Below are 26,065 nucleotides of genomic sequence, written 5' to 3'. Positions count from 1 at the left end.
AGTCTGAACAACTTTTTTTGAAAAAATCCCTACGGCGCGCGGTCACAATTTCAGCAAAAATCTGACGTTCTGCAATTCACTCAAAAATGGTGCCAAACTGTTGCAAGTGATCCCCTAAAATGTTTTTCGGTGGAAACAGATGGGTATTTATTATCGGAAACAGAATTAGCCCTCGACGTCTGAACAACTTTTTTTGAAAAAATCCCTAAGCCGCGCGGTCACAATTTCAGCAAAAATCTGACGTTCTGCAATTCACTCAAAAATGTTGGCAAGCTGAAATGTTTTTCGGTGTAAACAGATGGCTTTTTTATTATCGGAAACAGAATTAGCCCTCGACGTCTGAACAACTTTTTCTAAAAAAAAACCCCTGAGCCTCGCGGTCACAATTTCTGCCAAAAATCTTACGTTCTGCAATTCACTAAAAAATGGTGCCAAACTGTTGCAAACGATCCCCTGAAATGTTATTCAGTGGAAACAGATGGGTTTTTATTATCGGAAACAGAATTAGCCCTCGACGTCTGAACAGGTTTTTTTGGAAAAACTCCCTGAGGCGCGCGGTCACAATTTCAGCAAAAATCTGACCTTCTGCAATTCACTCAAAAATGTTGGCAAACTGTTGCAAGTGATCCCCTGATATGTTTTTCGGTGGAAACAGATGGGTTTTTATCATTGGAAACAGAATTAGCCCTCGACGTCTGAACAACTTTTGAAAAAATCCCTAAGGCGCGCGGTCACAATTTCTGCTAAAAATCTGATCTTCTCCAATTCACTCAAAAATGTGGCAAACGGTTGCAACTGATCCCCTGAAATGTTTTTTGGTGGAAACAGATGGGTTTTTATCATCGGAAACAGAATTAGCCCTCGACGTCTGAACAACTTTTTTTAAAAAAATCCCTAAGCCGCGCGGTTACAATTTCAGCAAAAATCTGACGTTCTGCAATTCACTCAAAAATGTTGGCAAGCTGTTGGGAACGATCCCCTGAAATGTTTTTCGGTGTAAACACATGGGTTTTTATTATCGGAAACAGAATTAGCCCTCGATGTCTGAACAACTTTTTTTTAAAAAAATCCCTAAGCCGCGCGGTCACAATTTCTGCTAAAAATCTGACGTTCTGCAATTCACTAAAAAATGGTGCCAAACTCTTGCAAACGATCCCCTGAAATGTTTTTTGGTGGAAACAGATGGGTTTTTATCATCGGAAACAGAATTAGCCCTCGACGTCTGAACAACTTTTTTTGAAAAAATCCCTAAGGCGCGCGGTCACAATTTCTGCTAAAAATCTGACGTTCTGCAATTCACTCAAAAATGGTGCCAAACTGTTGCAAGTGATCCCCTGAAATGTTTTTCGGTGGAAACAGATGGGTATTTATTATCGGAAACAGAATTAGCCCTCGACGTCTGAACAACTTTTTTTAAAAAAAATCCCTAAGCCGCGCGGTCACAATTTCAGCAAAAATCTGACGTTCTGCAATTCACTCAAAAATGGTGCCAAACTGTTGAAAACGATCCCCTCAAAGGTTTTTCGGTGGAAACACATGGGTTTTTATTATCGGAAACAGAATTAGCCCTCGACGTCTGAACAACTTTTTTTAAAAATAATCCCTAAGCCGCGCGGTCACAATTTCTGCCAAAAATCTGACGTTCTGCAATTCACTAAAAAATGGTGCCAAACTGTTGCAAACGATCCCCTGAAATGTTTTTCGGGTGGAAACAGATGGGTTTTTATCATCGGAAACAGAATTAGCCCTCGACGTCTGAACAACTTTTTTTGAAAAAATCCCTAAGGCGAGGGTAAAATAATTTCTGCTAAAAATCTGACGTTCGGCAATTCACTCAAAAATGTTGGCAAACTGTTGCAAACGATCCGCTGAAAGGTTTTTTGGTGGAAACAGATGGGTTTTTATCATCGGAAACAGAATTAGCCCTCGACGTCTGAACAACTTTTTTTTAAAAAATCCCTAAGCCGCGCGGTCACAATTTCAGCAAAAATCTGACGTTCTGCAATTCACTCAAAAATGTTGGCAAACTGTTGCAAGTGATCCCCTGAAATGTTTTTTGGTGGAAACAGATGGGTATTTATCATCGGAAACAGAATTAGCCCTCGACGTCTGAACAACTTTTTTTTAAAAAAATCCCTAAGCCGCGCGGTCACAATTTCAGCAAAAATCAGACGTTCTGCAATTCACTCAAAAATGTTGGCAAACGGTTGCAACTGATCCCCTGAAATGTTTTTTGGTGGAAACAGATGTGTTTTTATCATCGGAAACAGAATTAGCCCTCGACGTCTGAACAACTTTTTTTAAAAAAATCCCTAAGCCGCTCGGTCACAATTTCTGCTAAAAATCTGACGTTCTGCAATTCACTAAAAAATGGTGCCAAACTCTTGCAAACGATCCCCTGAAATGTTTTTTGGTGGAAACAGATGGGTTTTTATCATCGGAAACAGAATTAGCCCTCGACGTCTGAACAACTTTTGAAAAAATCCCTAAGGCGCGCGGTCACAATTTCTGCTAAAAATCTGATCTTCTCCAATTCACTCAAAAATGTGGCAAACGGTTGCAACTGATCCCCTGAAATGTTTTTTGGTGGAAACAGATGGGTTTTTATCATCGGAAACAGAATTAGCCCTCGACGTCTGAACAACTTTTTTTAAAAAAATCCCTAAGCCGCGCGGTTACAATTTCAGCAAAAATCTGACGTTCTGCAATTCACTCAAAAATGTTGGCAAGCTGTTGGGAACGATCCCCTGAAATGTTTTTCGGTGTAAACACATGGGTTTTTATTATCGGAAACAGAATTAGCCCTCGATGTCTGAACAACTTTTTTTTAAAAAAATCCCTAAGCCCCGTGGTCACAATTTCTGCTAAAAATCTGACGTTCTGCAATTCACTAAAAAATGGTGCCAAACTCTTGCAAACGATCCCCTGAAATGTTTTTTGGTGGAAACAGATGGGTTTTTATCATCGGAAACAGAATTAGCCCTCGACGTCTGAACAACTTTTTTTGAAAAAATCCCTAAGGCGCGCGGTCACAATTTCTGCTAAAAATCTGACGTTCTGCAATTCACTCAAAAATGGTGCCAAACTGTTGCAAGTGATCCCCTGAAATGTTTTTCGGTGGAAACAGATGGGTATTTATTATCGGAAACAGAATTAGCCCTCGACGTCTGAACAACTTTTTTTAAAAAAAATCCCTAAGCCGCGCGGTCACAATTTCAGCAAAAATCTGACGTTCTGCAATTCACTCAAAAATGGTGCCAAACTGTTGAAAACGATCCCCTCAAAGGTTTTTCGGTGGAAACACATGGGTTTTTATTATCGGAAACAGAATTAGCCCTCGACGTCTGAACAACTTTTTTTAAAAATAATCCCTAAGCCGCGCGGTCACAATTTCTGCCAAAAATCTGACGTTCTGCAATTCACTAAAAAATGGTGCCAAACTGTTGCAAACGATCCCCTGAAATGTTTTTCGGGTGGAAACAGATGGGTTTTTATCATCGGAAACAGAATTAGCCCTCGACGTCTGAACAACTTTTTTTGAAAAAATCCCTAAGGCGAGGGTAAAATAATTTCTGCTAAAAATCTGACGTTCGGCAATTCACTCAAAAATGTTGGCAAACTGTTGCAAACGATCCGCTGAAAGGTTTTTTGGTGGAAACAGATGGGTTTTTATCATCGGAAACAGAATTAGCCCTCGACGTCTGAACAACTTTTTTTTAAAAAATCCCTAAGCCGCGCGGTCACAATTTCAGCAAAAATCTGACGTTCTGCAATTCACTCAAAAATGTTGGCAAACTGTTGCAAGTGATCCCCTGAAATGTTTTTTGGTGGAAACAGATGGGTATTTATCATCGGAAACAGAATTAGCCCTCGACGTCTGAACAACTTTTTTTTAAAAAAATCCCTAAGCCGCGCGGTCACAATTTCAGCAAAAATCAGACGTTCTGCAATTCACTCAAAAATGTTGGCAAACGGTTGCAACTGATCCCCTGAAATGTTTTTTGGTGGAAACAGATGTGTTTTTATCATCGGAAACAGAATTAGCCCTCGACGTCTGAACAACTTTTTTTAAAAAAATCCCTAAGCCGCTCGGTCACAATTTCTGCTAAAAATCTGACGTTCTGCAATTCACTAAAAAATGGTGCCAAACTCTTGCAAACGATCCCCTGAAATGTTTTTTGGTGGAAACAGATGGGTTTTTATCATCGGAAACAGAATTAGCCCTCGACGTCTGAGCAACTTTTTTTGAAAAAATCCCTAAGGCGCGCGGTCACAATTTCTGCTAAAAATCTGACGTTCTCCAATTCACTCAAAAATGTTGGCAAACGGTTGCAAGTGATCCCCTGAAATGTTTTTTGGTGGAAACAGATGGGTTTTTATCATCGGAAACAGAATTAGCCCTCGACGTCTGAACAACTTTTTTTTAAAAAAGATCCCTAAGCCGCGCGGTCACAATTTCAGCAAAAATCTGACGTTCTGCAATTCACTCAAAAATGGTGGCAAACTGTTGCAAGTGATCCCCTGAAATGTTTTTCGGTGGAAACAGATGGGTATTTATTATCGGAAACAGAATTAGCCCTCGACGTCACAACAACTTTTTTGGTAAAAATCCCTAAGGCGCGCGGTCACAATTTCTGCTAAAAATCTGACCTTCTCCAATTCACTCAAAAATGTTGGCAAACTGTTGCAAGTGATCCCCTGAAATCTTTTTCGGTGGAAACAGATGGGTTTATATCATCGGAAACAGAATTAGCCCCCGTCGACTGAACAACTTTTTTTAAAAAAATCCCTAAGACGCGCGGTCACAATTTCAGCAAAAATCTGACGTTCTGCAATTCACTCAAAAATGGTGCCAAACTGTTGAAAACGATCCCCTCAAAGGTTTTTCGGTGGAAACACATGGGTTTTTATTATCGGAAACAGAATTAGCCCTCGACGTCTGAACAACTTTTTAAAAAAATAATCCCTAAGCCGCGCGGTCACAATTTCTGCCAAAAATCTGACGTTCTGCAATTCACTAAAAAATGGTGCCAAACTGTTGCAAACGATCCCCTGAAATGTTTTTCGGGTGGAAACAGATGGGTTTTTATCATCGGAAACAGAATTAGCCCTCGACGTCTGAACAACTTTTTTTGAAAAAATCCCTAAGGCGCGCGGTCACAATTTCTGCTAAAAATCTGACGTTCTCCAATTCACTCAAAAATGTTGGCGAACGGTTGCAAGTGATCCCCTGAAATGTTTTTTGGTGGAAACAGATGGGTTTTTATCATCGGAAACAGAATTAGCCCTCGACGTCTGAACAACTTTTTTTGAAAAAATCCCTAAGGCGCGCGGTCACAATTTCAGCAAAAATCTGACGTTCTGCAATTCACTCAAAAATGGTGGCAAACTGTTGCAAGTGATCCCCTGAAATGTTTTTCGGTGGAAACAGATGGGTATTTATTATCGGAAACAGAATTAGCCCTCGACGTCACAACAACTTTTTTGGTAAAAATCCCTAAGGCGCGCGGTCACAATTTCTGCTAAAAATCTGACCTTCTGCAATTCACTCAAAAATGTTGGCAAACTGTTGCAAGTGATCCCCTGAAATCTTTTTCGGTGGAAACAGATGGGTTTATATCATCGGAAACAGAATTAGCCCCCGTCGACTGAACAACTTTTTTTAAAAAAATCCCTAAGCCGCGCGGTCACAATTTCAGCAAAAATCTGACGTTCTGCAATTCACTCAAAAATGTTGGCAAACGGTTGCAACTGATCCCCTGAAATGTTTTTTGGTGGAAACAGATGGGTTTTTATCATCGGAAACAGAATTAGCCCTCGACGTCTGAACAACTTTTTTTTTTCAAAAATCCCTAAGCCGCTCGGTCACAATTTCTGCTAAAAATCTGACGTTCTGCAATTCACTCAAAAATGTTGGCAAACTGTTGCAAGTGATCCCCTGAAATGTTTTTTGGTGGAAACAGATGGGTTTTTATCATCGGAAACAGAATTAGCCCTCGACGTCTGAACAACTTTTTTTGAAAAAATCCCTAAGGCGCGAGGTCACAATTTCAGCAAAAACCTGACGTTCTGCAATTCACTCAAAAATGGTGCCAAACTGTTGCAAACGATCCCCTGAAATGTTTTTCGGTGGAAACAGATGGGTATTTATTATCGGAAACAGAATCAGCCCTCGACGTCTGAACAACGTTTTTTGAAAAAATCCCTAAGGCGCGCGGTCACAATTTCTGCTAAAAATCTGACGTTCTGCAATTCACTCAAAAATGTTGGCAAACGGTTGCAACTGATCCCCTGAAATGTTTTTTTGGTGGAAACAGATGGGTATTTATTATCGGAAACAGAATTAGCCCTCGACGTCTGAACAACTTTTTTTAAAAATAATCCCTAAGCCGCGCGGTCACAATTTCTGCCAAAAATCTGACGTTCTGCAATTCACTCAAAAATGGTGCCAAACTGTTGCAAACGATCCCCTGAAATGTTTTTCAGTGGAAACAGATGGGTTTTTATTATCGGAAACAGAATTAGCCCTCGACGTCTGAACAAGTTTTTTTGGAAAAATTCCCTGAGGCGCGCGGTCACAATTTCAGCAAAAATCTGACCTTCTGCAATTCACTCAAAAATGTTGGCAAACTGTTGCAAGTGATCCCCTGAAATGTTTTTCGGTGGAAACAGATGGGTTTTTATCATCGGAAACAGAATTATCCCTCGACGTCTGAACAACTTTTGAAAAAATCCCTAAGGCTTAGGGATTTTTTCAAAAAAAGTTGTTCAGACGTCGAGGGCTAATTCTGTTTCCGATGATAAAAACCCATCTGTTTCCACCGAAAAACATTTCAGGGGATCACTTGCAACACTTTGCCAACATTTTTGAGTGAATTGCAGAACGTCAGATTTTTAGCAGAAATTGTGACCGCGCGGCTTAGGGATTTTATCAAAAAAAGTTGTTCAGACGTCGAGGGCTAATTCTGTTTCCGATTATAAAAACCCTTCTGTTTCCACCAAAAAACCTTTCAGGGGATCGTTTGCAACAGTTTGCCAACATTTTTGAGTGAATTGCAGAACGTCAGATTTTTAGCAGAAATTGTGATCGCGCGGCTTAGGGATTTTTTCAAAAAAAGTTGTTCAGACGTCGAGGGCTAATTCTGTTTCCGATGATAAAAACCCATCTGTTTCCACCGAAAAACATTTCAGGGGATCACTTGCAACAGTTTGCCAACATTTTTGAGTGAATTGCAGAACGTCAGATTTTTAGCAGAAATTGTGACCGCGCGGCTTAGGGATTTTTTCAAAAAAAGTTGTTCAGACGTCGAGGGCTAATTCTGTTTCCGATGATAAAAACCCATCTGTTTCCACCGAAAAACCTTTCAGGGGATCGTTTGCAACAGTTTGGGACCATTTTTGAGTGAACTGCAGAACGTCAGATTTTTAGCAGAAATTGTGACCGCGCGGCTTAGGGATTTTTTCAAAAAAAGTTGTCCAGACGTCGAGGGCTAATTCTGTTTCCGATGATAAAAACCCATCTGTTTGCACCGAAAAACATTTCAGGGGATCACTTGCAACGGTTTGCCAACATTTTTAAGTGAATTGCAGAACGTCAGATTTTTAGCAGAAATTGTGACCGCGCGGCTTAGGGATTTTTTCAAAAAAAGTTGTTCAGACGTCGAGGGCTAATTCTGTTTCCGATGATAAAAACCCATCTGTTTCCACCGAAAAACCTTTCAGGGGATCGTTTGCAACAGTTTGGGACCATTTTTGAGTGAACTGCAGAACGTCAGATTTTTAGCAGAAATTGTGACCGCGCGGCTTAGGGATTTTTTCAAAAAAAGTTGTCCAGACGTCGAGGGCTAATTCTGTTTCCGATTATAAAAACCCATCTGTTTCCACCGAAAAACATTTCAGGGGATCACTTGCAACAGTTTGCCAACATTTTTGAGTGAATTGCAGAACGTCAGATTTTTAGCAGAAATTGTGACCGCGCGGCTTAGGGATTTTTTCAAAAAAAGTTGTTCAGACGTTGAGGGAAAATTCTGTTTCCGATTATAAAAACCCTTCTGTTTCCACCAAAAAACCTTTCAGAGGATCGTTTGCAACAGTTTGCCAACATTTTTGAGTGAATTGCAGAACGTCAGATTTTTAGCAGAAATTGTGACCGCGCGGCTTAGGGATTTTTTCAAAAAAAGTTGTTCAGACGTCGAGGGCTAATTCTGTATCCGATGATAAAAACCCATCTGTTTCCACCGAAAAACATTTCAGGGGATCACTTGCAACAGTTTGCCAACATTTTTGAGTGAATTGCAGAACGTCAGATTTTTAGCAGAAATTGTGACCGCGCGGCTTAGGGATTTTTTCAAAAAAAGTTGTCCAGACCTCGAGGGCTAATTCTGTTTCCGATGATAAAAACCCATCTGTTTCCACAGAAAAACCTTTCAGGGGATCATTTGCAACAGTTTGGGACCATTTTTGAGTGAACTGCAGAACGTCAGATTTTTAGCAGAAATTGTGACCGCGCGGTTTAGGGATTTTTTCAAAAAAAGTTGTTCAGACGTCGAGGGCTCATTCTGTTTCCGATGATAAAAACCCATCTGTTTCCACCGAAAAACATTTCAGGGGATCACTTGCAACACTTTGCCAACATTTTTGAGGGAATTGCAGAACGTCAGATTTTTAGCAGAAATTGTGACCGCGCGGCTTAGGGATTTTTTCAAAAAAAGTTGTTCAGACGTCGAGGGCTAATTCTGTTTCCGATGATAAAAACCCATCTGTTTCCACCGAAAAACCTTTCAGGGGATCGTTTGCAACAGTTTGGGACCATTTTTGAGTGAACTGCAGAACGTCAGATTTTTAGCAGAAATTGTGACCGCGCGGCTTAGGGATTTTTTCAAAAAAAGTTGTCCAGACGTCGAGGGCTAATTCTGTTTCCGATGATAAAAACCCATCTGTTTGCACCGAAAAACATTTCAGGGGATCACTTGCAACGGTTTGCCAACATTTTTAAGTGAATTGCAGAACGTCAGATTTTTAGCAGAAATTGTGATCGCGCGGCTTAGGGATTTTTTCAAAAAAAGTTGTTCAGACGTCGAGGGCTAATTCTGTTTCCGATGATAAAAACCCATCTGTTTCCACCGAAAAACCTTTCAGGGGATCGTTTGCAACAGTTTGGGACCATTTTTGAGTGAACTGCAGAACGTCAGATTTTTAGCAGAAATTGTGACCGCGCGGCTTAGGGATTTTTTCAAAAAAAGTTGTCCAGACGTCGAGGGCTAATTCTGTTTCCGATGATAAAAACCCATCTGTTTCCACCGAAAAACATTTCAGGGGATCACTTGCAACAGTTTGCCAACATTTTTGAGTGAATTGCAGAACGTCAGATTTTTAGCAGAAATTGTGACCGCGCGGCTTAGGGATTTTTTCAAAAAAAGTTGTTCAGACGTCGAGGGCTAATTCTGTTTCCGATTATAAAAACCCTTCTGTTTCCACCAAAAAACCTTTCAGGGGATCGTTTGCAACAGTTTGCCAACATTTTTGAGTGAATTGCAGAACGTCAGATTTTTAGCAGAAATTGTGATCGCGCGGCTTAGGGATTTTTTCAAAAAAAGTTGTTCAGACGTCGAGGGCTAATTCTGTTTCCGATGATAAAAACCCATCTGTTTCCACCGAAAAACATTTCAGGGGATCACTTGCAACAGTTTGCCAACATTTTTGAGTGAATTGCAGAACCTCAGATTTTTAGCAGAAATTGTGACCGCGCGGCTTAGGGATTTTTTCAAAAAAAGTTGTTCAGACGTCGAGGGCTAATTCTGTTTCCGATGATAAAAACCCATCTGTTTCCACCGAAAAACCTTTCAGGGGATCGTTTGCAACAGTTTGGGACCATTTTTGAGTGAACTGCAGAACGTCAGATTTTTAGCAGAAATTGTGACCGCGCGGCTTAGGGATTTTTTCAAAAAAAGTTGTCCAGACGTCGAGGGCTAATTCTGTTTCCGATGATAAAAACCCATCTGTTTGCACCGAAAAACATTTCAGGGGATCACTTGCAACGGTTTGCCAACATTTTTAAGTGAATTGCAGAACGTCAGATTTTTAGCAGAAATTGTGACCGCGCGGCTTAGGGATTTTTTCAAAAAAAGTTGTTCAGACGTCGAGGGCTAATTCTGTTTCCGATGATAAAAACCCATCTGTTTCCACCGAAAAACCTTTCAGGGGATCGTTTGCAACAGTTTGGGACCATTTTTGAGTGAACTGCAGAACGTCAGATTTTTAGCAGAAATTGTGACCGCGCGGCTTAGGGATTTTTTCAAAAAAAGTTGTTCAGACGTTGAGGGAAAATTCTGTTTCCGATTATAAAAACCCTTCTGTTTCCACCAAAAAACCTTTCAGAGGATCGTTTGCAACAGTTTGCCAACATTTTTGAGTGAATTGCAGAACGTCAGATTTTTAGCAGAAATTGTGACCGCGCGGCTTAGGGATTTTTTCAAAAAAAGTTGTTAAGACGTCGAGGGCTAATTCTGTATCCGATGATAAAAACCCATCTGTTTCCACCGAAAAACATTTCAGGGGATCACTTGCAACAGTTTGCCAACATTTTTGAGTGAATTGCAGAACGTCAGATTTTTAGCAGAAATTGTGACCGCGCGGCTTAGGGATTTTTTCAAAAAAAGTTGTCCAGACGTCGAGGGCTAATTCTGTTTCCGATGATAAAAACCCATCTGTTTCCACCGAAAAACATTTCAGGGGATCACTTGCAACAGTTTGCCAACATTTTTGAGTGAATTGCAGAACGTCAGATTTTTAGCAGAAATTGTGACCGCGCGGCTTAGGGATTTTTTCAAAAAAAGTTGTTCAGACGTCGAGGGCTAATTCTGTTTCCGATTATAAAAACCCTTCTGTTTCCACCAAAAAACCTTTCAGGGGATCGTTTGCAACAGTTTGCCAACATTTTTGAGTGAATTGCAGAACGTCAGATTTTTAGCAGAAATTGTGATCGCGCGGCTTAGGGATTTTTTCAAAAAAAGTTGTCCAGACGTCGAGGGCTAATTCTGTTTCCGATGATAAAAACCCATCTGTTTGCACCGAAAAACATTTCAGGGGATCACTTGCAACGGTTTGCCAACATTTTTGAGTGAATTGCAGAACGTCAGATTTTTAGCAGAAATTGTGACCGCGCGGCTTAGGGATTTTTAAAAAAGTTGTTCAGACGTCGAGGGCTAATTCTGTTTCCGATGATAAAAACCCATCTGTTTCCACCGAAAAACCTTTCAGGGGATCGTTTGCAACAGTTTGGGACCATTTTTGAGTGAACTGCAGAACGTCAGATTTTTAGCAGAAATTGTGACCGCGCGGCTTAGGGATTTTTTCAAAAAAAGTTGTCCAGACGTCGAGGGCTAATTCTGTTTCCGATGATAAAAACCCATCTGTTTCCACCGAAAAACATTTCAGGGGATCACTTGCAACAGTTTGCCAACATTTTTGAGTGAATTGCAGAACGTCAGATTTTTAGCAGAAATTGTGACCGCGCGGCTTAGGGATTTTTTCAAAAAAAGTTGTTCAGACGTCGAGGGCTAATTCTGTTTCCGATGATAAAAACCCATCTGTTTCCACCGAAAAACATTTCAGGGGATCACTTGCAACAGTTTGCCAACATTTTTGAGTGAATTGCAGAACGTCAGATTTTTAGCAGAAATTGTGACCGCGCGGCTTAGGGATTTTTTCAAAAAAAGTTGTTCAGACGTCGAGGGCTAATTCTGTTTCCGATGATAAAAACCCATCTGTTTCCACCGAAAAACCTTTCAGGGGATCGTTTGCAACAGTTTGGGACCATTTTTGAGTGAACTGCAGAACGTCAGATTTTTAGCAGAAATTGTGACCGCGCGGCTTAGGGATTTTTTCAAAAAAAGTTGTCCAGACGTCGAGGGCTAATTCTGTTTCCGATGATAAAAACCCATCTGTTTGCACCGAAAAACATTTCAGGGGATCACTTGCAACGGTTTGCCAACATTTTTAAGTGAATTGCAGAACGTCAGATTTTTAGCAGAAATTGTGACCGCGCGGCTTAGGGATTTTTTCAAAAAAAGTTGTTCAGACGTCGAGGGCTAATTCTGTTTCCGATGATAAAAACCCATCTGTTTCCACCGAAAAACCTTTCAGGGGATCGTTTGCAACAGTTTGGGACCATTTTTGAGTGAACTGCAGAACGTCAGATTTTTAGCAGAAATTGTGACCGCGCGGCTTAGGGATTTTTTCAAAAAAAGTTGTCCAGACGTCGAGGGCTAATTCTGTTTCCGATTATAAAAACCCATCTGTTTCCACCGAAAAACATTTCAGGGGATCACTTGCAACAGTTTGCCAACATTTTTGAGTGAATTGCAGAACGTCAGATTTTTAGCAGAAATTGTGACCGCGCGGCTTAGGGATTTTTTCAAAAAAAGTTGTCTAGACCTCGAGGGCTAATTCTGTTTCCGATGATAAAAACCCATCTGTTTCCACAGAAAAACCTTTCAGGGGATCATTTGCAACAGTTTGGGACCATTTTTGAGTGAACTGCAGAACGTCAGATTTTTAGCAGAAATTGTGACCGCGCGGTTTAGGGATTTTTTCAAAAAAAGTTGTTCAGACGTCGAGGGCTCATTCTGTTTCCGATGATAAAAACCCATCTGTTTCCACCGAAAAACATTTCAGGGGATCACTTGCAACACTTTGCCAACATTTTTGAGGGAATTGCAGAACGTCAGATTTTTAGCAGAAATTGTGACCGCGCGGCTTAGGGATTTTTTCAAAAAAAGTTGTTTAGACGTCGAGGGCTAATTCTGTTTCCGATGATAAAAACCCATCTGTTTCCACCGAAAAACCTTTCAGGGGATCGTTTGCAACAGTTTGGGACCATTTTTGAGTGAACTGCAGAACGTCAGATTTTTAACAGAAATTGTGACCGCGCGGCTTAGGGATTTTTTCAAAAAAAGTTGTTCAGACGTCGAGGGCTCATTCTGTTTCCGATGATAAAAACCCATCTGTTTCCACGGAAAAACATTTCAGGGGATCACTTGCAACACTTTGCCAACATTTTTGAGGGAATTGCAGAACGTCAGATTTTTAGCAGAAATTGTGACCGCGCGGCTTAGGGATTTTTTCAAAAAAAGTTGTTCAGACGTCGAGGACTAATTCTGTTTCCGATTATAAAAACCCATCTGTTTCCACCGAAAAACCTTTCAGGGGATCGTTTGCAACAGTTTGGCACCATTTTTCAGTGAATTGCAGAACGTCAGATTTTTAGCAGAAATTGTGACCGCGCGGCTTAGCGATTTTTTCAAAAAAAGTTGTTCAGACGTCGAGGGCAAATTCTGTTTCCGATGATAAAAACCCATCTGTTTCCACCGAAAAACATTTCAGGGGATCACTTGCAACAGTTTGCCAACATTTTTAAGTGAATTGCAGAACGTCAGATTTTTAGCAGAAATTGTGACCGCGCGGCTTAGGGATTTTTTCAAAAAAAGTTGTTCAGACGTCGAGGGCTAATTCTGTATCCGATGATAAAAACCCATCTGTTTCCACCGAAAAACCTTTCAGGGGATCGTTTGCAACAGTTTGGGACCATTTTTGAGTGAACTGCAGAACGTCAGATTTTTAACAGAAATTGTGACCGCGCGGCTTAGGGATTTTTTCAAAAAAAGTTGTTCAGACGTCGAGGGCTCATTCTGTTTCCGATGATAAAAACCCATCTGTTTCCACGGAAAAACATTTCAGGGGATCACTTGCAACACTTTGCCAACATTTTTGAGGGAATTGCAGAACGTCAGATTTTTAGCAGAAATTGTGACCGCGCGGCTTAGGGATTTTTTCAAAAAAAGTTGTTCAGACGTCGAGGACTAATTCTGTTTCCGATTATAAAAAACCCATCTGTTTCCACCGAAAAACCTTTCAGGGGATCGTTTGCAACAGTTTGGCACCATTTTTGAGTGAATTGCAGAACGTCAGATTTTTAGCAGAAATTGTGACCGCGCGGCTTAGGGATTTTTTCAAAAAAAGTTGTCCAGACGTCGAGGGCTAATTCTGTTTCCGATGATAAAAACCCATCTGTTTGCACCGAAAAACATTTCGGGGGATCACTTGCAACGGTTTGCCAACATTTTTAAGTGAATTGCAGAACGTCAGATTTTTAGCAGAAATTGTGACCGCGCGGCTTAGGGATTTTTTCAAAAAAAGTTGTTCAGACGTCGAGGGCTAATTCTGTTTCCGATGATAAAAACCCATCTGTTTCCACAGAAAAACCTTTCAGGGGATCATTTGCAACAGTTTGGGACCATTTTTGAGTGAACTGCAGAACGTCAGATTTTTAGCAGAAATTGTGACCGCGCGGCTTAGGGATTTTTTCAAGACGTCGAGGGCTCATTCTGTTTCCGATGATAAAAACCCATCTGTTTCCACTGAAAAACATTTCAGGGGATCACTTGCAACACTTTGCCAACATTTTTGAGGGAATTGCAGAACGTCAGATTTTTAGCAGAAATTGTGACCGCGCGGCTTAGGGATTTTTTCAAAAAAAGTTGTTCAGACGTCGAGGGCAAATTCTGTTTCCGATGATAAAAACCCATCTGTTTGCACCGAAAAACATTTCAGGGGATCACTTGCAACGGTTTGCCAACATTTTTAAGTGAATTGCAGAACGTCAGATTTTTAGCAGAAATTGTGACCGCGCGGCTTAGGGATTTTTTCAAAAAAAGTTGTTCAGACGTCGAGGGCTAATTCTGTATCCGATGATAAAAACCCATCTGTTTCCACCGAAAAACCTTTCAGGGGATCGTTTGCAACAGTTTGGGACCATTTTTGAGTGAACTGCAGAACGTCAGATTTTTAACAGAAATTGTGACCGCGCGGCTTAGGGATTTTTTCAAAAAAAGTTGTTCAGACGTCGAGGGCTCATTCTGTTTCCGATGATAAAAACCCATCTGTTTCCACGGAAAAACATTTCAGGGGATCACTTGCAACACTTTGCCAACATTTTTGAGGGAATTGCAGAACGTCAGATTTTTAGCAGAAATTGTGACCGCGCGGCTTAGGGATTTTTTCAAAAAAAGTTGTTCAGACGTCGAGGACTAATTCTGTTTCCGATTATAAAAAACCCATCTGTTTCCACCGAAAAACCTTTCAGGGGATCGTTTGCAACAGTTTGGCACCATTTTTGAGTGAATTGCAGAACGTCAGATTTTTAGCAGAAATTGTGACCGCGCGGCTTAGGGATTTTTTCAAAAAAAGTTGTCCAGACGTCGAGGGAAAATTCTGTTTCCGATTATAAAAACCCTTCTGTTTCCACCAAAAAACCTTTCAGAGGATCGTTTGCAACAGTTTGCCAACATTTTTGAGTGAATTGCAGAACGTCAGATTTTTAGCAGAAATTGTGACCGCGCGGCTTAGGGATTTTTTCAAAAAAAGTTGTTCAGACGTCGAGGGCTAATTCTGTATCCGATGATAAAAACCCATCTGTTTCCACCGAAAAACATTTCAGGGGATCACTTGCAACAGTTTGCCAACATTTTTGAGTGAATTGCAGAACGTCAGATTTTTAGCAGAAATTGTGACCGCGCGGCTTAGGGATTTTTTCAAAAAAAGTTGTCCAGACCTCGAGGGCTAATTCTGTTTCCGATGATAAAAACCCATCTGTTTCCACAGAAAAACCTTTCAGGGGATCATTTGCAACACTTTGGGACCATTTTTGAGTGAACTGCAGAACGTCAGATTTTTAGCAGAAATTGTGACCGCGCGGTTTAGGGATTTTTTCAAAAAAAGTTGTTCAGACGTCGAGGGCTCATTCTGTTTCCGATGATAAAAACCCATCTGTTTCCACCGAAAAACATTTCAGGGGATCACTTGCAACACTTTGCCAACATTTTTGAGGGAATTGCAGAACGTCAGATTTTTAGCAGAAATTGTGACCGCGCGGCTTAGGGATTTTTTCAAAAAAAGTTGTTCAGACGTCGAGGGCTAATTCTGTTTCCGATGATAAAAACCCATCTGTTTCCACCGAAAAACCTTTCAGGGGATCGTTTGCAACAGTTTGGGACCATTTTTGAGTGAACTGCAGAACGTCAGATTTTTAACAGAAATTGTGACCGCGCGGCTTAGGGATTTTTTCAAAAAAAGTTGTTCAGACGTCGAGGGCTCATTCTGTTTCCGATGATAAAAACCCATCTGTTTCCACGGAAAAACATTTCAGGGGATCACTTGCAACACTTTGCCAACATTTTTGAGGGAATTGCAGAACGTCAGATTTTTAGCAGAAATTGTGACCGCGCGGCTTAGGGATTTTTTCAAAAAAAGTTGTTCAGACGTCGAGGACTAATTCTGTTTCCGATTATAAAAAACCCATCTGTTTCCACCGAAAAACCTTTCAGGGGATCGTTTGCAACAGTTTGGCACCATTTTTCAGTGAATTGCAGAACGTCAGATTTTTAGCAGAAATTGTGACCGCGCGGCTTAGGGATTTTTTCAAAAAAAGTTGTTCAGACGTCGAGGGCAAATTCTGTTTCCGATGATAAAAACCCATCTGTTTGCACCGAAAAACATTTCAGGGGATCACTTGCAACGGTTTGCCAACATTTTTAAGTGAATTGCAGAACGTCAGATTTTTAGCAGAAATTGTGACCGCGCGGCTTAGGGATTTTTTCAAAAAAAGTTGTTCAGACGTCGAGGGCTAATTCTGTATCCGATGATAAAAACCCATCTGTTTCCACCGAAAAACCTTTCAGGGGATCGTTTGCAACAGTTTGGGACCATTTTTGAGTGAACTGCAGAACGTCAGATTTTTAACAGAAATTGTGACCGCGCGGCTTAGGGATTTTTTCAAAAAAAGTTGTTCAGACGTCGAGGGCTCATTCTGTTTCCGATGATAAAAACCCATCTGTTTCCACGGAAAAACATTTCAGGGGATCACTTGCAACACTTTGCCAACATTTTTGAGTGAACTGCAGAACGTCAGATTTTTAGCAGAAATTGTGACCGCGCGGCTTAGGGATTTTTTCAAGACGTCGAGGGCTCATTCTGTTTCCGATGATAAAAACCCATCTGTTTCCACTGAAAAACATTTCAGGGGATCACTTGCAACACTTTGCCAACATTTTTGAGGGAATTGCAGAACGTCAGATTTTTAGCAGAAATTGTGACCGCGCGGCTTAGGGATTTTTTCAAAAAAAGTTGTTCAGACGTCGAGGGCAAATTCTGTTTCCGATGATAAAAACCCATCTGTTTGCACCGAAAAACATTTCAGGGGATCACTTGCAACGGTTTGCCAACATTTTTAAGTGAATTGCAGAACGTCAGATTTTTAGCAGAAATTGTGACCGCGCGGCTTAGGGATTTTTTCAAAAAAAGTTGTTCAGACGTCGAGGGCTAATTCTGTATCCGATGATAAAAACCCATCTGTTTCCACCGAAAAACATTTCAGGGGATCACTTGCAACAGTTTGCCAACATTTTTGAGTGAATTGCAGAACGTCAGATTTTTAGCAGAAATTGTGACCGCGCGGCTTAGGGATTTTTTCAAAAAAAGTTGTCCAGACCTCGAGGGCTAATTCTGTTTCCGATGATAAAAACCCATCTGTTTCCACAGAAAAACCTTTCAGGGGATCATTTGCAACAGTTTGGGACCATTTTTGAGTGAACTGCAGAACGTCAGATTTTTAGCAGAAATTGTGACCGCGCGGTTTAGGGATTTTTTCAAAAAAAGTTGTTCAGACGTCGAGGGCTCATTCTGTTTCCGATGATAAAAACCCATCTGTTTCCACCGAAAAACATTTCAGGGGATCACTTGCAACACTTTGCCAACATTTTTGAGGGAATTGCAGAACGTCAGATTTTTAGCAGAAATTGTGACCGCGCGGCTTAGGGATTTTTTCAAAAAAAGTTGTTCAGACGTCGAGGGCTAATTCTGTTTCCGATGATAAAAACCCATCTGTTTCCACCGAAAAACCTTTCAGGGGATCGTTTGCAACAGTTTGGGACCATTTTTGAGTGAACTGCAGAACGTCAGATTTTTAACAGAAATTGTGACCGCGCGGCTTAGGGATTTTTTCAAAAAAAGTTGTTCAGACGTCGAGGGCTCATTCTGTTTCCGATGATAAAAACCCATCTGTTTCCACGGAAAAACATTTCAGGGGATCACTTGCAACACTTTGCCAACATTTTTGAGGGAATTGCAGAACGTCAGATTTTTAGCAGAAATTGTGACCGCGCGGCTTAGGGATTTTTTCAAAAAAAGTTGTTCAGACGTCGAGGACTAATTCTGTTTCCGATTATAAAAAACCCATCTGTTTCCACCGAAAAACCTTTCAGGGGATCGTTTGCAACAGTTTGGCACCATTTTTCAGTGAATTGCAGAACGTCAGATTTTTAGCAGAAATTGTGACCGCGCGGCTTAGGGATTTTTTCAAAAAAAGTTGTTCAGACGTCGAGGGCAAATTCTGTTTCCGATGATAAAAACCCATCTGTTTGCACCGAAAAACATTTCAGGGGATCACTTGCAACGGTTTGCCAACATTTTTAAGTGAATTGCAGAACGTCAGATTTTTAGCAGAAATTGTGACCGCGCGGCTTAGGGATTTTTTCAAAAAAAGTTGTTCAGACGTCGAGGGCTAATTCTGTATCCGATGATAAAAACCCATCTGTTTCCACCGAAAAACCTTTCAGGGGATCGTTTGCAACAGTTTGGGACCATTTTTGAGTGAACTGCAGAACGTCAGATTTTTAACAGAAATTGTGACCGCGCGGCTTAGGGATTTTTTCAAAAAAAGTTGTTCAGACGTCGAGGGCTCATTCTGTTTCCGATGATAAAAACCCATCTGTTTCCACGGAAAAACATTTCAGGGGATCACTTGCAACACTTTGCCAACATTTTTGAGGGAATTGCAGAACGTCAGATTTTTAGCAGAAATTGTGACCGCGCGGCTTAGGGATTTTTTCAAAAAAAGTTGTTCAGACGTCGAGGACTAATTCTGTTTCCGATTATAAAAAACCCATCTGTTTCCACCGAAAAACCTTTCAGGGGATCGTTTGCAACAGTTTGGCACCATTTTTGAGTGAATTGCAGAACGTCAGATTTTTAGCAGAAATTGTGACCGCGCGGCTTAGGGATTTTTTCAAAAAAAGTTGTTCAGACGTCGAGGGCTAATTCTGTTTCCGATGATAAAAACCCATCTGTTTGCACCGAAAAACATTTCGGGGGATCACTTGCAACGGTTTGCCAACATTTTTAAGTGAATTGCAGAACGTCAGATTTTTAGCAGAAATTGTGACCGCGCGGCTTAGGGATTTTTTCAAAAAAAGTTGTTCAGACGTCGAGGGCTAATTCTGTTTCCGATGATATAAACCCATCTGTTTCCACAGAAAAACCTTTCAGGGGATCATTTGCAACAGTTTGGGACCATTTTTGAGTGAACTGCAGAACGTCAGATTTTTAGCAGAAATTGTGACCGCGCGGCTTAGGGATTTTTTCAAGACGTCGAGGGTTCATTCTGTTTCCGATGATAAAAACCCATCTGTTTCCACTGAAAAACATTTCAGGGGATCACTTGCAACACTTTGCCAACATTTTTGAGGGAATTGCAGAACGTCAGATTTTTAGCAGAAATTGTGACCGCGCGGCTTAGGGATTTTTTCAAAAAAAGTTGTTCAGACGTCGAGGGCAAATTCTGTTTCCGATGATAAAAACCCATCTGTTTGCACCGAAAAACATTTCAGGGGATCACTTGCAACGGTTTGCCAACATTTTTAAGTGAATTGCAGAACGTCAGATTTTTAGCAGAAATTGTGACCGCGCGGCTTAGGGATTTTTTCAAAAAAAGTTGTTCAGACGTCGAGGGCTAATTCTGTATCCGATGATAAAAACCCATCTGTTTCCACCGAAAAACCTTTCAGGGGATCGTTTGCAACAGTTTGGGACCATTTTTGAGTGAACTGCAGAACGTCAGATTTTTAACAGAAATTGTGACCGCGCGGCTTAGGGATTTTTTCAAAAAAAGTTGTTCAGACGTCGAGGGCTCATTCTGTTTCCGATGATAAAAACCCATCTGTTTCCACGGAAAAACATTTCAGGGGATCACTTGCAACACTTTGCCAACATTTTTGAGGGAATTGCAGAACGTCAGATTTTTAGCAGAAATTGTGACCGCGCGGCTTAGGGATTTTTTCAAAAAAAGTTGTTCAGACGTCGAGGACTAATTCTGTTTCCGATTATAAAAAACCCATCTGTTTCCACCGAAAAACCTTTCAGGGGATCGTTTGCAACAGTTTGGCACCATTTTTGAGTGAATTGCAGAACGTCAGATTTTTAGCAGAAATTGTGACCGCGCGGCTTAGGGATTTTTTCAAAAAAAGTTGTTCAGACGTCGAGGGCTAATTCTGTTTCCGATGATAAAAACCCATCTGTTTGCACCGAAAAACATTTCGGGGGATCACTTGCAACGGTTTGCCAACATTTTTAAGTGAATTGCAGAACGTCAGATTTTTAGCAGAAATTGTGACCGCGCGGCTTAGGGATTTTTTCAAAAAAAGTTGTTCAGACGTCGAGGGCTAATTCTGTTTCCGATGATAAAAACCTATCTGTTTCCACAGAAAAACCTTTCAGGGGATCATTTGCAACAGTTTGGGACCATTTTTGAGTGAACTGCAGAACGTCAGATTTTTAGCAGAAATTGTGACCGCGCGGCTTAGGGATTTTTTCAAGACGTCGAGGGCTCATTCTGTTTCCGATGATAAAAACCCATCTGTTTCCACTGAAAAACATTTCAGGGGATCACTTGCAACACTTTGCCAACATTTTTGAGGGAATTGCAGAACGTCAGATTTTTAGCAGAAATTGTGACCGCGCGGCTTAGGGATTTTTTCAAAAAAAGTTGTTCAGACGTCGAGGGCTAATTCTGTTTCCGATGATAAAAACCCATCTGTTTCCACCGAAAAACATTTCAGGGGATCACTTGCAACAGTTTGGCAACATTTTTGAGTGAATTGCAGAACGTCAGATTTTTAGCAGAAATTGTGACCGCGCGGCTTAGGGATTTTTTCAAAAAAAGTTGTTCAGACGACATGGGCTAATTCTGTTTCCAATGATAAAAACCCATCTGTTTCCACCGAAAAACATTTCAGGGGATCACTTGCAACAGTTTGCCAACATTTTTGAGTGAATTGCAGAACGTCAGATTTTTAGCAGAAATTGTGACCGCGCGGCTTAGGGATTTTTTCAAAAAAAGTTGTTCAGACGTCGAGGGCTAATTCTGTATCCGATGATAAAAACCCATCTGTTTCCACCGAAAAACCTTTCAGGGGATCGTTTGCAACAGTTTGGGACCATTTTTGAGTGAACTGCAGAACGTCAGATTTTTAACAGAAATTGTGACCGCGCGGCTTAGGGATTTTTTCAAAAAAAGTTGTTCAGACGTCGAGGGCTCATTCTGTTTCCGATGATAAAAACCCATCTGTTTCCACGGAAAAACATTTCAGGGGATCACTTGCAACACTTTGCCAACATTTTTGAGGGAATTGCAGAACGTCAGATTTTTAGCAGAAATTGTGACCGCGCGGCTTAGGGATTTTTTCAAAAAAAGTTGTTCAGACGTCGAGGACTAATTCTGTTTCCGATTATAAAAAACCCATCTGTTTCCACCGAAAAACCTTTCAGGGGATCGTTTGCAACAGTTTGGCACCATTTTTGAGTGAATTGCAGAACGTCAGATTTTTAGCAGAAATTGTGACCGCGCGGCTTAGGGATTTTTTCAAAAAAAGTTGTTCAGACGTCGAGGGCTAATTCTGTTTCCGATGATAAAAACCCATCTGTTTGCACCGAAAAACATTTCGGGGGATCACTTGCAACGGTTTGCCAACATTTTTAAGTGAATTGCAGAACGTCAGATTTTTAGCAGAAATTGTGACCGCGCGGCTTAGGGATTTTTTCAAAAAAAGTTGTTCAGACGTCGAGGGCTAATTCTGTTTCCGATGATAAAAACCCATCTGTTTCCACAGAAAAACCTTTCAGGGGATCATTTGCAACAGTTTGGGACCATTTTTGAGTGAACTGCAGAACGTCAGATTTTTAGCAGAAATTGTGACCGCGCGGCTTAGGGATTTTTTCAAGACGTCGAGGGCTCATTCTGTTTCCGATGATAAAAACCCATCTGTTTCCACTGAAAAACATTTCAGGGGATCACTTGCAACACTTTGCCAACATTTTTGAGGGAATTGCAGAACGTCAGATTTTTAGCAGAAATTGTGACCGCGCGGCTTAGGGATTTTTTCAAAAAAAGTTGTTCAGACGTCGAGGGCTAATTCTGTTTCCGATGATAAAAACCCATCTGTTTCCACTGAAAAACATTTCAGGGGATCACTTGCAACACTTTGCCAACATTTTTGAGGGAATTGCAGAACGTCAGATTTTTAGCAGAAATTGTGACCGCGCGGCTTAGGGATTTTTTCAAAAAAAGTTGTTCAGACGTCGAGGGCTAATTCTGTTTCCGATGATAAAAACCCATCTGTTTCCACCGAAAAACATTTCAGGGGATCACTTGCAACAGTTTGGCAACATTTTTGAGTGAATTGCAGAACGTCAGATTTTTAGCAGAAATTGTGACCGCGCGGCTTAGGGATTTTTTCAAAAAAAGTTGTTCAGACGTCGAGGGCTAATTCTGTATCCGATGATAAAAACCCATCTGTTTCCACCGAAAAACCTTTCAGGGGATCGTTTGCAACAGTTTGGGACCATTTTTGAGTGAACTGCAGAACGTCAGATTTTTAACAGAAATTGTGACCGCGCGGCTTAGGGATTTTTTCAAAAAAAGTTGTTCAGACGTCGAGGGCTCATTCTGTTTCCGATGATAAAAACCCATCTGTTTCCACGGAAAAACATTTCAGGGGATCACTTGCAACACTTTGCCAACATTTTTGAGGGAATTGCAGAACGTCAGATTTTTAGCAGAAATTGTGACCGCGCGGCTTAGGGATTTTTTCAAAAAAAGTTGTTCAGACGTCGAGGACTAATTCTGTTTCCGATTATAAAAAACCCATCTGTTTCCACCGAAAAACCTTTCAGGGGATCGTTTGCAACAGTTTGGCACCATTTTTGAGTGAATTGCAGAACGTCAGATTTTTAGTAGAAATTGTGACCGCGCGGCTTAGGGATTTTTTCAAAAAAAGTTGTTCAGACGTCGAGGGCTAATTCTGTTTCCGATGATAAAAACCCATCTGTTTGCACCGAAAAACATTTCGGGGGATCACTTGCAACGGTTTGCCAACATTTTTAAGTGAATTGCAGAACGTCAGATTTTTAGCAGAAATTGTGACCGCGCGGCTTAGGGATTTTTTCAAAAAAAGTTGTTCAGACGTCGAGGGCTAATTCTGTTTCCGATGATAAAAACCCATCTGTTTCCACAGAAAAACCTTTCAGGGGATCATTTGCAACAGTTTGGGACCATTTTTGAGTGAACTGCAGAACGTCAGATTTTTAGCAGAAATTGTGACCGCGCGGCTTAGGGATTTTTTCAAGACGTCGAGGGCTCATTCTGTTTCCGATGATAAAAACCCATCTGTTTGCACCGAAAAACATTTCAGGGGATCACTTGCAACGGTTTGCCAACATTTTTAAGTGAATTGCAGAACGTCAGATTTTTAGCAGAAATTGTGACCGCGCGGCTTAGGGATTTTTTCAAAAAAAGTTGTTCAGACGTCGAGGGCTAATTCTGTATCCGATGATAAAAACCCATCTGTTTCCACCGAAAAACCTTTCAGGGGATCGTTTGCAACAGTTTGGGACCATTTTTGAGTGAACTGCAGAACGTCAGATTTTTAACAGAAATTGTGACCGCGCGGCTTAGGGATTTTTTCAAAAAAAGTTGTTCAGACGTCGAGGGCTCATTCTGTTTCCGATGATAAAAACCCATCTGTTTCCACGGAAAAACATTTCAGGGGATCACTTGCAACACTTTGCCAACATTTTTGAGGGAATTGCAGAACGTCAGATTTTTAGCAGAAATTGTGACCGCGCGGCTTAGGGATTTTTTCAAAAAAAGTTGTTCAGACGTCGAGGACTAATTCTGTTTCCGATTATAAAAAACCCATCTGTTTCCACCGAAAAACCTTTCAGGGGATCGTTTGCAACAGTTTGGCACCATTTTTGAGTGAATTGCAGAACGTCAGATTTTTAGCAGAAATTGTGACCGCGCGGCTTAGGGATTTTTTCAAAAAAAGTTGTTCAGACGTCGAGGGCTAATTCTGTTTCCGATGATAAAAACCCATCTGTTTGCACCGAAAAACATTTCGGGGGATCACTTGCAACGGTTTGCCAACATTTTTAAGTGAATTGCAGAACGTCAGATTTTTAGCAGAAATTGTGACCGCGCGGCTTAGGGATTTTTTCAAAAAAAGTTGTTCAGACGTCGAGGGCTAATTCTGTTTCCGATGATAAAAACCTATCTGTTTCCACAGAAAAACCTTTCAGGGGATCATTTGCAACAGTTTGGGACCATTTTTGAGTGAATTGCAGAACGTCAGATTTTTAGCAGAAATTGTGACCGCGCGGCTTAGGGATTTTTTCAAGACGTCGAGGGCTCATTCTGTTTCCGATGATAAAAACCCATCTGTTTCCACTGAAAAACATTTCAGGGGATCACTTGCAACACTTTGCCAACATTTTTGAGGGAATTGCAGAACGTCAGATTTTTAGCAGAAATTGTGACCGCGCGGCTTAGGGATTTTTTCAAAAAAAGTTGTTCAGACGTCGAGGGCTAATTCTGTTTCCGATGATAAAAACCCATCTGTTTCCACCGAAAAACATTTCAGGGGATCACTTGCAACAGTTTGGCAACATTTTTGAGTGAATTGCAGAACGTCAGATTTTTAGCAGAAATTGTGACCGCGCGGCTTAGGGATTTTTTCAAAAAAAGTTGTTCAGACGACATGGGCTAATTCTGTTTCCAATGATAAAAACCCATCTGTTTCCACCGAAAAACATTTCAGGGGATCACTTGCAACAGTTTGCCAACATTTTTGAGTGAATTGCAGAACGTCAGATTTTTAGCAGAAATTGTGACCGCGCGGCTTAGGGATTTTTTCAAAAAAAGTTGTTCAGACGTCGAGGGCTAATTCTGTATCCGATGATAAAAACCCATCTGTTTCCACCGAAAAACCTTTCAGGGGATCGTTTGCAACAGTTTGGGACCATTTTTGAGTGAACTGCAGAACGTCAGATTTTTAACAGAAATTGTGACCGCGCGGCTTAGGGATTTTTTCAAAAAAAGTTGTTCAGACGTCGAGGGCTCATTCTGTTTCCGATGATAAAAACCCATCTGTTTCCACGGAAAAACATTTCAGGGGATCACTTGCAACACTTTGCCAACATTTTTGAGGGAATTGCAGAACGTCAGATTTTTAGCAGAAATTGTGACCGCGCGGCTTAGGGATTTTTTCAAAAAAAGTTGTTCAGACGTCGAGGACTAATTCTGTTTCCGATTATAAAAAACCCATCTGTTTCCACCGAAAAACCTTTCAGGGGATCATTTGCAACACTTTGCCAACATTTTTGAGGGAATTGCAGAACGTCAGATTTTTAGCAGAAATTGTGACCGCGCGGCTTAGGGATTTTTTCAAAAAAAGTTGTTCAGACGTCGAGGGCTAATTCTGTTTCCGATGATAAAAACCCATCTGTTTCCACCGAAAAACATTTCAGGGGATCACTTGCAACAGTTTGGCAACATTTTTGAGTGAATTGCAGAACGTCAGATTTTTAGCAGAAATTGTGACCGCGCGGCTTAGGGATTTTTTCAAAAAAAGTTGTTCAGACGTCGAGGGCTAATTCTGTATCCGATGATAAAAACCCATCTGTTTCCACCGAAAAACCTTTCAGGGGATCGTTTGCAACAGTTTGGGACCATTTTTGAGTGAACTGCAGAACGTCAGATTTTTAACAGAAATTGTGACCGCGCGGCTTAGGGATTTTTTCAAAAAAAGTTGTTCAGACGTCGAGGGCTCATTCTGTTTCCGATGATAAAAACCCATCTGTTTCCACGGAAAAACATTTCAGGGGATCACTTGCAACACTT

The sequence above is a fragment of the Podarcis bocagei genome (genome assembly GCF_964188305.1).
Source record: "Podarcis bocagei genome assembly, chromosome: 7".
Classification (NCBI taxonomy): Eukaryota; Metazoa; Chordata; class Lepidosauria; order Squamata; family Lacertidae; genus Podarcis; species Podarcis bocagei.
This window is presented reverse-complemented; position numbering follows the sequence as displayed.